At 45.5% G+C, this 12,591-nt stretch overlaps 1 non-coding gene across 1 annotated transcript; it reads right to left on the bottom strand.

The window, feature by feature from the left end:
* Window positions 1-12,343: 12,343 nt before the first annotated feature.
* On the bottom strand, window positions 12,344-12,484 carry LOC134127465 (U4 spliceosomal RNA). The gene has a single exon (XR_009956181.1). It is a non-coding gene; the product is annotated as a U4 spliceosomal RNA (small nuclear RNA).
* Window positions 12,485-12,591: the final 107 nt, after the last annotated feature.

Below are 12,591 nucleotides of genomic sequence, written 5' to 3'. Positions count from 1 at the left end.
CAAACGATCCCCAGCTGATGTCCATTAGCTGGAGCCTGGCAGTGGGTATAAGGCAGCAAGGAAACCAGATGGAGGGTGGATTCTTCCCCTGCGAGCTATCACAGCGCGTGTTCATGGTAGAGACCTGTCTGTGGAGTTGGTCTCACCACAAACGGTGTAAACGGTGTAAACGGTGTAAATGGTGTAGGGAGTTGGGTGCCATTTTGTTTGGAGGTTCACCTCACTAACTTTTTCTCTTGTTTTTCTATTAGTCAGGGAGAGAGGTAAGATGACTGTCTTTTGTTTTATCCCTTTTGTTTGTTAGGGAAGGTAGCTCCTCATAATCTTAAGGAAGCCTTGTTTTGTTTGTTATTTTGGCCTGGCCCTCTCCTGACGATTTGGTTACCATTTGTTTGTTTGCCGTTTTGTTATAAGCTGATCTGCCCTACCCTAAGGTTTTATTAAACCTATTAATAAAACTATAAATACTTTACATTTGTTCTGTTTCCCTTTTGTGACCGCGTTAGAATCTAAGGGTGTTGTGTCATTTCTTCTGGAAGTTCAGTGTAAAGTGCGGTCAGAGCTGGGAGTAGAGAAGGTGATTTCTCCATGTTTAACATTTTCTTTTGTTTTGTTACGTCCCTCATGGAACCCCTAGACAAAAATAGAGAGAGAGACGTAACAATTGGGGGCTCGTCCTATGCGTTAGTGTAATGTTGTGAAGCTTGCGGTATGTGCAATACATACATTTGCCCTGTGACAATTAGCTCATCGTTATTTAATTTGAAAATTCGTTTGCAAGCAACTCTACTTTGGTGAGTACAACTTTGTTCTTGATTGCTGGCTGTTTTCTGTTTTGTGTGAAAGAGGAGAGCATAGTGGGGAGATTAAAAGATGGAATTTGATCTAGTCTCGTTTACTCTTGCACCGACTATTGACGTCTTTAATCGCTGTAGAAAGCGAGATCTTATTCAGATAGCAGAGTTTTTTAATATCCTCATTGTCAAAGAAGCTACCAAACAGGTCATTAAAGAAAGGGTGTATGCCAAATTGGTAAGTGATGGAATTTTGGCAAGTGAAAGTGATGATGGTGAGGAGGTAGAGCAACGTGTAGCAGCAGATAAAAAGGAACATAGTGAAGGTCAGCCTGAAACTGACTTTGTGGCTTTACAGGACCCTAGGTTGGCGGTGAGGTTAAAAGAGTTGGAATTGGAAATAAAGAAGCAGGAATGTGAAGCTCAGATGATTAAATTGAGAACTGTTGAAATAGAGGCTGAGCGGGATATTAAGTTGCAAAGATTGGCTTTGGAAGCTCAGCGTACGGCTGTGCCGTTGCCAGATACCAAAACCTCTTCAATTTCCTCTCCTACATTGACACCTAGTAGGCCTTTGGCGGATGAGCATACCCATGTCTCTCCTGCCGGTCCTTTTGACCCCAGTCGATATATTAAACTGGTACCGCCGTTCAGGGAAGCGGAGGTAGATTCCTATTTTGTCACATTTGAGCGAGTTGCAGGAAAGTTAGCGTGGCCAAAAGAGATGTGGGCTCTGTTATTGCAGTGTAGCCTAACTGGAAAAGCGCAGGAGGTCTGTTCTTCCCTGCCAATCGAGTCTTCTCTTGATTATGATATAATCAAGGCAGCGGTTTTGCGCGCATTTGAACTTGTCCCTGAGGCATACCGGCAAAAATTTCGGCGACATGTGAAAACAGCCAGACAGTCTTACGTAGAGTTCGCAAGAGAGAAAAAGATTCTCTTTGAAAAATGGTGTCTCTCTAGCAAGATAACAACTCTGGAACAATTACAGGAGTTAATCATGCTAGAAGACTTTAAGAATTGTGTGCCAGAGAATGTGGTAGTTTATTTGAACGAGCAAAAAGTTGCTTGTCTGTCTAACGCTGCTATCTTGGCTGACGAGTTTGTGTTGACCCATCGTACCGTTTTCTCTGCTCCTCGGCAGACAAGATTGGCCATGCCATATGCGGCCGATACGTTGAACATGATTCCTCCTGTAACCCGCCCTGTTGGAGCTGAAAATTTCCCAAAAGGTGCTCTTAGGTTTAAGTCGCTAAATAGTGAGAGACGTGAATGTTTTTTCTGTCTAAGCCCTGAACATTTGATTGCAGACTGCCACAGATGGAAGCAAAAGGGTTCGAAAACGAAGAACGTAGCACTGGCTCAGTCCTTACCAACGTTAAGCCCGGCTGATGTAGAAAGTTACCAGCCATTTCTTCTGGAGGGCATGGTTTCTATATATCCGGATACTGAGTTTAAGCCAGTAGTAATGCTTAGAGATACAGGGGCGGCGCAGTCCTTTATTCTTGAGCGTAGCCTACCATTTTCTGCGGAAACGTACACAGGACATGATGTGTTGGTCCGTGGTATTGAGATGCTCTGTGCTAATGTACCTTTGCATACGGTTCACTTAAAATCAGGTCTTGTCAGTGGTGCTGTTAAACTGGGGGTCCGTCGACAGTTACCTGTAGAAGGCATAGACGTACTCATAGGGAATGATTTAGCAGGGGGCGAAGTTTTTCCTTTTCCAATAGTGACACGTACCCCAAGTGTGGGGGAGAAGCCTAACCTTGTTACTTTGTATCCCTCGGCATTCCCTGCCTGTGCAGTGACCCGTGCACAAGCACATAAATTCAAGGAAGTGGTGGATCTTGCGGATTCTTTCCTAGTCCCTGGTACTACCCCATGTGAGTATACGCTGACCACAGAACCGGAGCCAATGCCTGATCCTTGTTCAGAGCCAAACCCCCCCTTTAAAGTGAGCCGGGAACATCTGATAGTTGCGCAGAGAGAAGACCCAACACTAGCTAAGTGTGCTAAAGCTACAGATCTTGGGAAAACACCTAACTCGGGGGTAATGTATTTCTGGGATAATGGACTGCTGATGCGTAGATGGAAGCCAGACGAAGACGATGAAAACTGTCAGATGGTGCAGCAAATCGTTTTGCCTTCTGGATACCGCACGCATGTGTTGAAGCTGGCTCATGAGCATGTAATGTCCGGTCATCTAGGAGTCACAAAGACGTACTATCGACTTTCCAGATACTTCTATTGGCCTGGTATAAAGTCTGCTGTGTCTGCCTTTTGCAAATCTTGTAAAGTATGCCAATTCGCAGGAAAGCCAAACCAAAGAGTGCCTGTCGCTCCTCTTTTGCCAATTCCTGTGATGGGTGAGCCATTTGAGCGATTGATCATAGATTGTGTGGGCCCCTTGCCCAAATCAAAGACAGGACATCAATATATGCTAACTATCATGTGTGCTGCGACCCGCTTTCCCGAAGCAGTTCCTTTACGCAGCTTGAAAGCCAAAACAGTTGCGAAAGAGCTGATAAAGTTCTGTTCCACCTTCGGTCTGCCAAAAGTAATCCAGACAGACCGTGGCACCAACTTCACGTCAAGGATGTTTGAGCAGATTCTAAAGGAGCTTGACATTAAGCACCAGTTATCAACTGCTTACCATCCAGAGTCACAGGGTGCAATTGAGAGGTTCCATCAAACTCTTAAAGCGATGCTGCGCAGCTATTGTGTAGAGACCGGAAAAGATTGGGAAGAGGGTCTCCCCTTTCTTCTGTTCGCTGTGAGAGAAACGGTACAAGAGTCACTAGGGTTTAGTCCAGCGGAGCTTGTCTTCGGTCATGTGGTGCGAGGGCCGTTAAAGTTGTTGAGCGAGCAACTGTTGACTGAACACCTGACTCCTGTGAGTATCCCTGAATACGTCCAAACTCTCCGTCAGAGACTAAGGAACGCTCGTGAAGTGGCAGCCAAACATCTTGAAACATCCCAAGGAAGAATGAAAGCACACTATGACCTGAAGTCTGTTAACAGATCTTTTCAGCCTGGCGATTTGGTTCTAGCTTTGCTAACCACTCCTGGTTCGGTGTTCCAGGCCAAGTTTACGGGTCCCTATGTTGTCAAGAAGAAAGTGAGTAACGTAAATTACGTTATTGACACACCCGACCGCAGATGTAAAAGCCGGTTGTGCCACATCAACATGCTGAAAGGGTATGTGACTGTGCGAGAGAAAGGTGAGACAAAGTGTGACAAACCCACGAAGGAAAAGAAAAGTGAGACCCCAAGTGTACCCCCCGCTACTGTTAATATGGTTACCACCTATACCATGGAAGATGACGGATTGTGTAACAAGGAAGTACCAGTTCCTTCCACCCGGTTAACAAATTCGGCAATCCTAAGTGACCTTAAGACTTACCATGCTCATCTTGGTGAAGCACAAGCTAAAGAACTGACTGAGCTGATGTATAAGTTCCCTAGTTTGTTCTCAGATGTGCCTGGCAGAACTGCACTGTGCTCCCATGACATTGATGTTGGAACGGCCTCTCCCATCAAGCAGCATCCTTATCGAGTCAATCCCCAAAAGCGTAACATAATGACGACTGAAGTGAAGTATATGTTGCAGAATGGAATTGCTGTGCCAAGTCAGAGCCCCTGGAGTTCGCCCTGCCTATTGGTACCAAAACCTGACTCCACCTATCGCTTCTGCACAGACTTTCGGAAAGTCAACAACGTGACTAAAGCTGATTCCTTCCCTCTTCCTAGAATGGAAGATTGTGTGGACCGAGTGGGTAACGCCAAGTTTGTAACAAAGCTAGACCTCTTGAAAGGATACTGGCAGATCCCTCTGACTGCGCGGGCATCGGAAATATCAGCTTTTGTCACCCCAGACAATTTTCTGCAGTATTCGGTCTTAGCTTTTGGTATGCGAAACGCTCCCGCAACGTTCCAACGTTTAATGTATAATGTGTTAACGGGTGTAGAAAACTGTGAAATATACCTGGATGATGTGGTCATCCACTCGCATACTTGGACCGAACATCTTGCCACCCTTGAGAAGGTTTTTCAGCGCTTGGCTGATGCCTCGTTGACCTTGAACCTTGCGAAGTGCGAGTTCGCTAAGGGGATGATCTGCTACCTGGGTAAACAAGTGGGACAGGGAATGGTGAAGCCTGTCGACGCCAAAATTGCGGCCGTCCTTGACTACAACGTTCCCTCTAATAAACGGGAACTGCGCAGGTTCCTTGGAATGTGTGGATACTACCGTGCTTTCTGCCCAAACTTTTCCTCCGTGGTCTCTCCACTAACTGATCTACTAAGCACTACAAAGAGGTTTGTCTGGACACCCAGTTGTGGGTATGCTTTCGAGGCAGCGAAGGACTTGCTCTGCAGTGCCCCCATACTCAAAGCCCCTCAATTTGATGCCCCGTTTAAGTTAGAAGTTGATGCCTCAGCTACAGGAGCCGGTGCGGTCCTTCTACAGGAGGACAATCTTGGTGTAGAGCATCCAGTTTCATACTTCTCTAAAAAGTTCTCAAGGTGTCAGCAGAACTATAGTGTCATTGAGAAGGAGGCCCTGGCAATGTTGATGGCACTACAGCACTTTGAAGTGTACGTAGGGGGTAGTCTTGCGCCAATAGTAGTGTACACGGACCATAATCCGTTAATTTTTCTTCAGCGCATGTCTAACTCGAGTCAGCGGCTTATGCGGTGGTCTCTCGCCGTTCAAGAATTTAATCTTGACATCCGCTACAAAAAAGGCCCAGAAAATGTTGTTGCAGACGCATTGTCTAGGTCATAACTGGTTTACTAACGGATAAGTACGGTAGCATGTGAATGCTCTTGCTTTTTAAGTATGTAAGTGCATTGGTGACTGTTTATTATAAATGCTGTGTGCCTATTTATAATCTTAACGGTGGGGGTGTTACGTCCCCTGGCGTAATAGTGATGGTGCATTTGCTGGTGATGTTTTCTCCCCTCCTCCTGCCTTTCTCTCTCTCTCTCTCTCTGCCATGCAGCCCTCAAACGATCCCCAGCTGATGTCCATTAGCTGGAGCCTGGCAGTGGGTATAAGGCAGCAAGGAAACCAGATGGAGGGTGGATTCTTCCCCTGCGAGCTATCACAGCGTGTGTTCATGGTAGAGACCTGTCTGTGGAGTTGGTCTCACCACAAACGGTGTAAACGGTGTAAACGGTGTAAATGGTGTAGGGAGTTGGGTGCCATTTTGTTTGGAGGTTCACCTCACTAACTTTTTCTCTTGTTTTTCTATTAGTCAGGGAGAGAGGTAAGATGACTGTCTTTTGTTTTATCCCTTTTGTTTGTTAGGGAAGGTAGCTCCTCATAATCTTAAGGAAGCCTTGTTTTGTTTGTTATTTTGGCCTGGCCCTCTCCTGACGATTTGGTTACCATTTGTTTGTTTGCCGTTTTGTTATAAGCTGATCTGCCCTACCCTAAGGTTTTATTAAACCTATTAATAAAACTATAAATACTTTACATTTGTTCTGTTTCCCTTTTGTGACCGCGTTAGAATCTAAGGGTGTTGTGTCATTTCTTCTGGAAGTTCAGTGTAAAGTGCGGTCAGAGCTGGGAGTAGAGAAGGTGATTTCTCCATGTTTAACATTTTCTTTTGTTTTGTTACGTCCCTCATGGAACCCCTAGACAAAAATAGAGAGAGAGACGTAACAATTGGGGGCTCGTCCTATGCGTTAGTGTAATGTTGTGAAGCTTGCGGTATGTGCAATACATACATTTGCCCTGTGACAATTAGCTCATCGTTATTTAATTTGAAAATTCGTTTGCAAGCAACTCTACTTTGGTGAGTACAACTTTGTTCTTGATTGCTGGCTGTTTTCTGTTTTGTGTGAAAGAGGAGAGCATAGTGGGGAGATTAAAAGATGGAATTTGATCTAGTCTCGTTTACTCTTGCACCGACTATTGACGTCTTTAATCGCTGTAGAAAGCGAGATCTTATTCAGATAGCAGAGTTTTTTAATATCCTCATTGTCAAAGAAGCTACCAAACAGGTCATTAAAGAAAGGGTGTATGCCAAATTGGTAAGTGATGGAATTTTGGCAAGTGAAAGTGATGATGGTGAGGAGGTAGAGCAACGTGTAGCAGCAGATAAAGAGGAACATAGTGAAGGTCAGCCTGAAACTGACTTTGTGGCTTTACAGGACCCTAGGTTGGCGGTGAGGTTAAAAGAGTTGGAATTGGAAATAAAGAAGCAGGAATGTGAAGCTCAGATGATTAAATTGAGAACTGTTGAAATAGAGGCTGAGCGGGATATTAAGTTGCAAAGATTGGCTTTGGAAGCTCAGCGTACGGCTGTGCCGTTGCCAGATACCAAAACCTCTTCAATTTCCTCTCCTACATTGACACCTAGTAGGCCTTTGGCGGATGAGCATACCCATGTCTCTCCTGCCGGTCCTTTTGACCCCAGTCGATATATTAAACTGGTACCGCCGTTCAGGGAAGCGGAGGTAGATTCCTATTTTGTCACATTTGAGCGAGTTGCAGGAAAGTTAGCGTGGCCAAAAGAGATGTGGGCTCTGTTATTGCAGTGTAGCCTAACTGGAAAAGCGCAGGAGGTCTGTTCTTCCCTGCCAATCGAGTCTTCTCTTGATTATGATATAATCAAGGCAGCGGTTTTGCGCGCATTTGAACTTGTCCCTGAGGCATACCGGCAAAAATTTCGGCGACATGTGAAAACAGCCAGACAGTCTTACGTAGAGTTCGCAAGAGAGAAAAAGATTCTCTTTGAAAAATGGTGTCTCTCTAGCAAGATAACAACTCTGGAACAATTACAGGAGTTAATCATGCTAGAAGACTTTAAGAATTGTGTGCCAGAGAATGTGGTAGTTCATTTGAACGAGCAAAAAGTTGCTTGTCTGTCTAACGCTGCTGTCTTGGCTGACGAGTTTGTGTTGACCCATCGTACCGTTTTCTCTGCTCCTCGGCAGACAAGATTGGCCATGCCATATGCGGCCGATACGTTGAACATGATTCCTCCTGTAACCCGCCCTGTTGGAGCTGAAAATTTCCCAAAAGGTGCTCGTAGGTTTAAGTCGCTAAATAGTGAGAGACGTGAATGTTTTTTCTGTCTAAGCCCTGAACATTTGATTGCAGACTGCCACAGATGGAAGCAAAAGGGTTCGAAAACGAAGAACGTAGCACTGGCTCAGTCCTTACCAACGTTAAGCCCGGCTGATGTAGAAAGTTACCAGCCATTTCTTCTGGAGGGCATGGTTTCTATATATCCGGATACTGAGTTTAAGCCAGTAGTAATGCTTAGAGATACAGGGGCGGCGCAGTCCTTTATTCTTGAGCGTAGCCTACCATTTTCTGCGGAAACGTACACAGGACATGATGTGTTGGTCCGTGGTATTGAGATGCTCTGTGCTAATGTACCTTTGCATACGGTTCACTTAAAATCAGGTCTTGTCAGTGGTGCTGTTAAACTGGGGGTCCGTCGACAGTTACCTGTAGAAGGCATAGACGTACTCATAGGGAATGATTTAGCAGGGGGCGAAGTTTTTCCTTTTCCAATAGTGACACGTACCCCAAGTGTGGGGGAGAAGCCTAACCTTGTTACTTTGTATCCCTCGGCATTCCCTGCCTGTGCAGTGACCCGTGCACAAGCACATAAATTCAAGGAAGTGGTGGATCTTGCGGATTCTTTCCTAGTCCCTGGTACTACCCCATGTGAGTATACGCTGACCACAGAACCGGAGCCAATGCCTGATCCTTGTTCAGAGCCAAACCCCCCCTTTAAAGTGAGCCGGGAACATCTGATAGTTGCGCAGAGAGAAGACCCAACACTAGCTAAGTGTGCTAAAGCTACAGATCTTGGGAAAACACCTAACTCGGGGGTAATGTATTTCTGGGATAATGGACTGCTGATGCGTAGATGGAAGCCAGACGAAGACGATGAAAACTGTCAGATGGTGCAGCAAATCGTTTTGCCTTCTGGATACCGCACGCATGTGTTGAAGCTGGCTCATGAGCATGTAATGTCCGGTCATCTAGGAGTCACAAAGACGTACTATCGACTTTCCAGATACTTCTATTGGCCTGGTATAAAGTCTGCTGTGTCTGCCTTTTGCAAATCTTGTAAAGTATGCCAATTCGCAGGAAAGCCAAACCAAAGAGTGCCTGTCGCTCCTCTTTTGCCAATTCCTGTGATGGGTGAGCCATTTGAGCGATTGATCATAGATTGTGTGGGCCCCTTGCCCAAATCAAAGACAGGACATCAATATATGCTAACTATCATGTGTGCTGCGACCCGCTTTCCCGAAGCAGTTCCTTTACGCAGCTTGAAAGCCAAAACAGTTGCGAAAGAGCTGATAAAGTTCTGTTCCACCTTCGGTCTGCCAAAAGTAATCCAGACAGACCGTGGCACCAACTTCACGTCAAGGATGTTTGAGCAGATTCTAAAGGAGCTTGACATTAAGCACCAGTTATCAACTGCTTACCATCCAGAGTCACAGGGTGCAATTGAGAGGTTCCATCAAACTCTTAAAGCGATGCTGCGCAGCTATTGTGTAGAGACCGGAAAAGATTGGGAAGAGGGTCTCCCCTTTCTTCTGTTCGCTGTGAGAGAAACGGTACAAGAGTCACTAGGGTTTAGTCCAGCGGAGCTTGTCTTCGGTCATGTGGTGCGAGGGCCGTTAAAGTTGTTGAGCGAGCAACTGTTGACTGAACACCTAACTCCTGTGAGTATCCCTGAATACGTCCAAACTCTCCGTCAGAGACTAAGGAACGCTCGTGAAGTGGCAGCCAAACATCTTGAAACATCCCAAGGAAGAATGAAAGCACACTATGACCTGAAGTCTGTTAACAGATCTTTTCAGCCTGGCGATTTGGTTCTAGCTTTGCTAACCACTCCTGGTTCGGTGTTCCAGGCCAAGTTTACGGGTCCCTATGTTGTCAAGAAGAAAGTGAGTAACGTAAATTACGTTATTGACACACCCGACCGCAGATGTAAAAGCCGGTTGTGCCACATCAACATGCTGAAAGGGTATGTGACTGTGCGAGAGAAAGGTGAGACAAAGTGTGACAAACCCACGAAGGAAAAGAAAAGTGAGACCCCAAGTGTACCCCCCGCTACTGTTAATATGGTTACCACCTATACCATGGAAGATGACGGATTGTGTAACAAGGAAGTACCAGTTCCTTCCACCCGGTTAACAAATTCGGCAATCCTAAGTGACCTTAAGACTTACCATGCTCATCTTGGTGAAGCACAAGCTAAAGAACTGACTGAGCTGATGTATAAGTTCCCTAGTTTGTTCTCAGATGTGCCTGGCAGAACTGCACTGTGCTCCCATGACATTGATGTTGGAACGGCCTCTCCCATCAAGCAGCATCCTTATCGAGTCAATCCCCAAAAGCGTAACATAATGACGACTGAAGTGAAGTATATGTTGCAGAATGGAATTGCTGTGCCAAGTCAGAGCCCCTGGAGTTCGCCCTGCCTATTGGTACCAAAACCTGACTCCACCTATCGCTTCTGCACAGACTTTCGGAAAGTCAACAACGTGACTAAAGCTGATTCCTTCCCTCTTCCTAGAATGGAAGATTGTGTGGACCGAGTGGGTAACGCCAAGTTTGTAACAAAGCTAGACCTCTTGAAAGGATACTGGCAGATCCCTCTGACTGCGCGGGCATCGGAAATATCAGCTTTTGTCACCCCAGACAATTTTCTGCAGTATTCGGTCTTAGCTTTTGGTATGCGAAACGCTCCCGCAACGTTCCAACGTTTAATGTATAATGTGTTAACGGGTGTAGAAAACTGTGAAATATACCTGGATGATGTGGTCATCCACTCGCATACTTGGACCGAACATCTTGCCACCCTTGAGAAGGTTTTTCAGCGCTTGGCTGATGCCTCGTTGACCTTGAACCTTGCGAAGTGCGAGTTCGCTAAGGGGATGATCTGCTACCTGGGTAAACAAGTGGGACAGGGAATGGTGAAGCCTGTCGACGCCAAAATTGCGGCCGTCCTTGACTACAACGTTCCCTCTAATAAACGGGAACTGCGCAGGTTCCTTGGAATGTGTGGATACTACCGTGCTTTCTGCCCAAACTTTTCCTCCGTGGTCTCTCCACTAACTGATCTACTAAGCACTACAAAGAGGTTTGTCTGGACACCCAGTTGTGGGTATGCTTTCGAGGCAGCGAAGGACTTGCTCTGCAGTGCCCCCATACTCAAAGCCCCTCAATTTGATGCCCCGTTTAAGTTAGAAGTTGATGCCTCAGCTACAGGAGCCGGTGCGGTCCTTCTACAGGAGGACAATCTTGGTGTAGAGCATCCAGTTTCATACTTCTCTAAAAAGTTCTCAAGGTGTCAGCAGAACTATAGTGTCATTGAGAAGGAGGCCCTGGCAATGTTGATGGCACTACAGCACTTTGAAGTGTACGTAGGGGGTAGTCTTGCGCCAATAGTAGTGTACACGGACCATAATCCGTTAATTTTTCTTCAGCGCATGTCTAACTCGAGTCAGCGGCTTATGCGGTGGTCTCTCGCCGTTCAAGAATTTAATCTTGACATCCGCTACAAAAAAGGCCCAGAAAATGTTGTTGCAGACGCATTGTCTAGGTCATAACTGGTTTACTAACGGATAAGTACGGTAGCATGTGAATGCTCTTGCTTTTTAAGTATGTAAGTGCATTGGTGACTGTTTATTATAAATGCTGTGTGCCTATTTATAATCTTAACGGTGGGGGTGTTACGTCCCCTGGCGTAATAGTGATGGTGCATTTGCTGGTGATGTTTTCTCCCCTCCTCCTGCCTTTCTCTCTCTCTCTCTCTCTGCCATGCAGCCCTCAAACGATCCCCAGCTGATGTCCATTAGCTGGAGCCTGGCAGTGGGTATAAGGCAGCAAGGAAACCAGATGGAGGGTGGATTCTTCCCCTGCGAGCTATCACAGCGTGTGTTCATGGTAGAGACCTGTCTGTGGAGTTGGTCTCACCACAAACGGTGTAAACGGTGTAAACGGTGTAAATGGTGTAGGGAGTTGGGTGCCATTTTGTTTGGAGGTTCACCTCACTAACTTTTTCTCTTGTTTTTCTATTAGTCAGGGAGAGAGGTAAGATGACTGTCTTTTGTTTTATCCCTTTTGTTTGTTAGGGAAGGTAGCTCCTCATAATCTTAAGGAAGCCTTGTTTTGTTTGTTATTTTGGCCTGGCCCTCTCCTGACGATTTGGTTACCATTTGTTTGTTTGCCGTTTTGTTATAAGCTGATCTGCCCTACCCTAAGGTTTTATTAAACCTATTAATAAAACTATAAATACTTTACATTTGTTCTGTTTCCCTTTTGTGACCGCGTTAGAATCTAAGGGTGTTGTGTCATTTCTTCTGGAAGTTCAGTGTAAAGTGCGGTCAGAGCTGGGAGTAGAGAAGGTGATTTCTCCATGTTTAACATTTTCTTTTGTTTTGTTACGTCCCTCATGGAACCCCTAGACAAAAATAGAGAGAGAGACGTAACAATCATTCTCCATTCCCCTATGACCTGCAATCCACACATGGTTAAAAGATTTCTTTTGACATAAAATCCCAAGTCTCTTTAGAGACTAACAAAAATTGCCTCAGCTGACTATATTTCAAGTCATCTTTGGCGGGTATTGGGTTAAAGTTTTCAACCAGCAATAATCACGTCTCAGTAAACTTCATAGACTATGAAATTGCCTCTGCACAAGAATACCTATTGCTACAAACGCATTAAACAGTACATGCCTTAATACTCCCGAAACCAATGGTGCAGGACTCTAACCTTACAGCATGTATGTTAATGTTTTGGTGATTTTCT

Source organism: Pungitius pungitius, chromosome 4, assembly GCF_949316345.1.
Source record: "Pungitius pungitius chromosome 4, fPunPun2.1, whole genome shotgun sequence".
NCBI lineage: Eukaryota > Metazoa > Chordata > Actinopteri > Perciformes > Gasterosteidae > Pungitius > Pungitius pungitius.
This window is presented reverse-complemented; position numbering and strand designations above follow the sequence as displayed.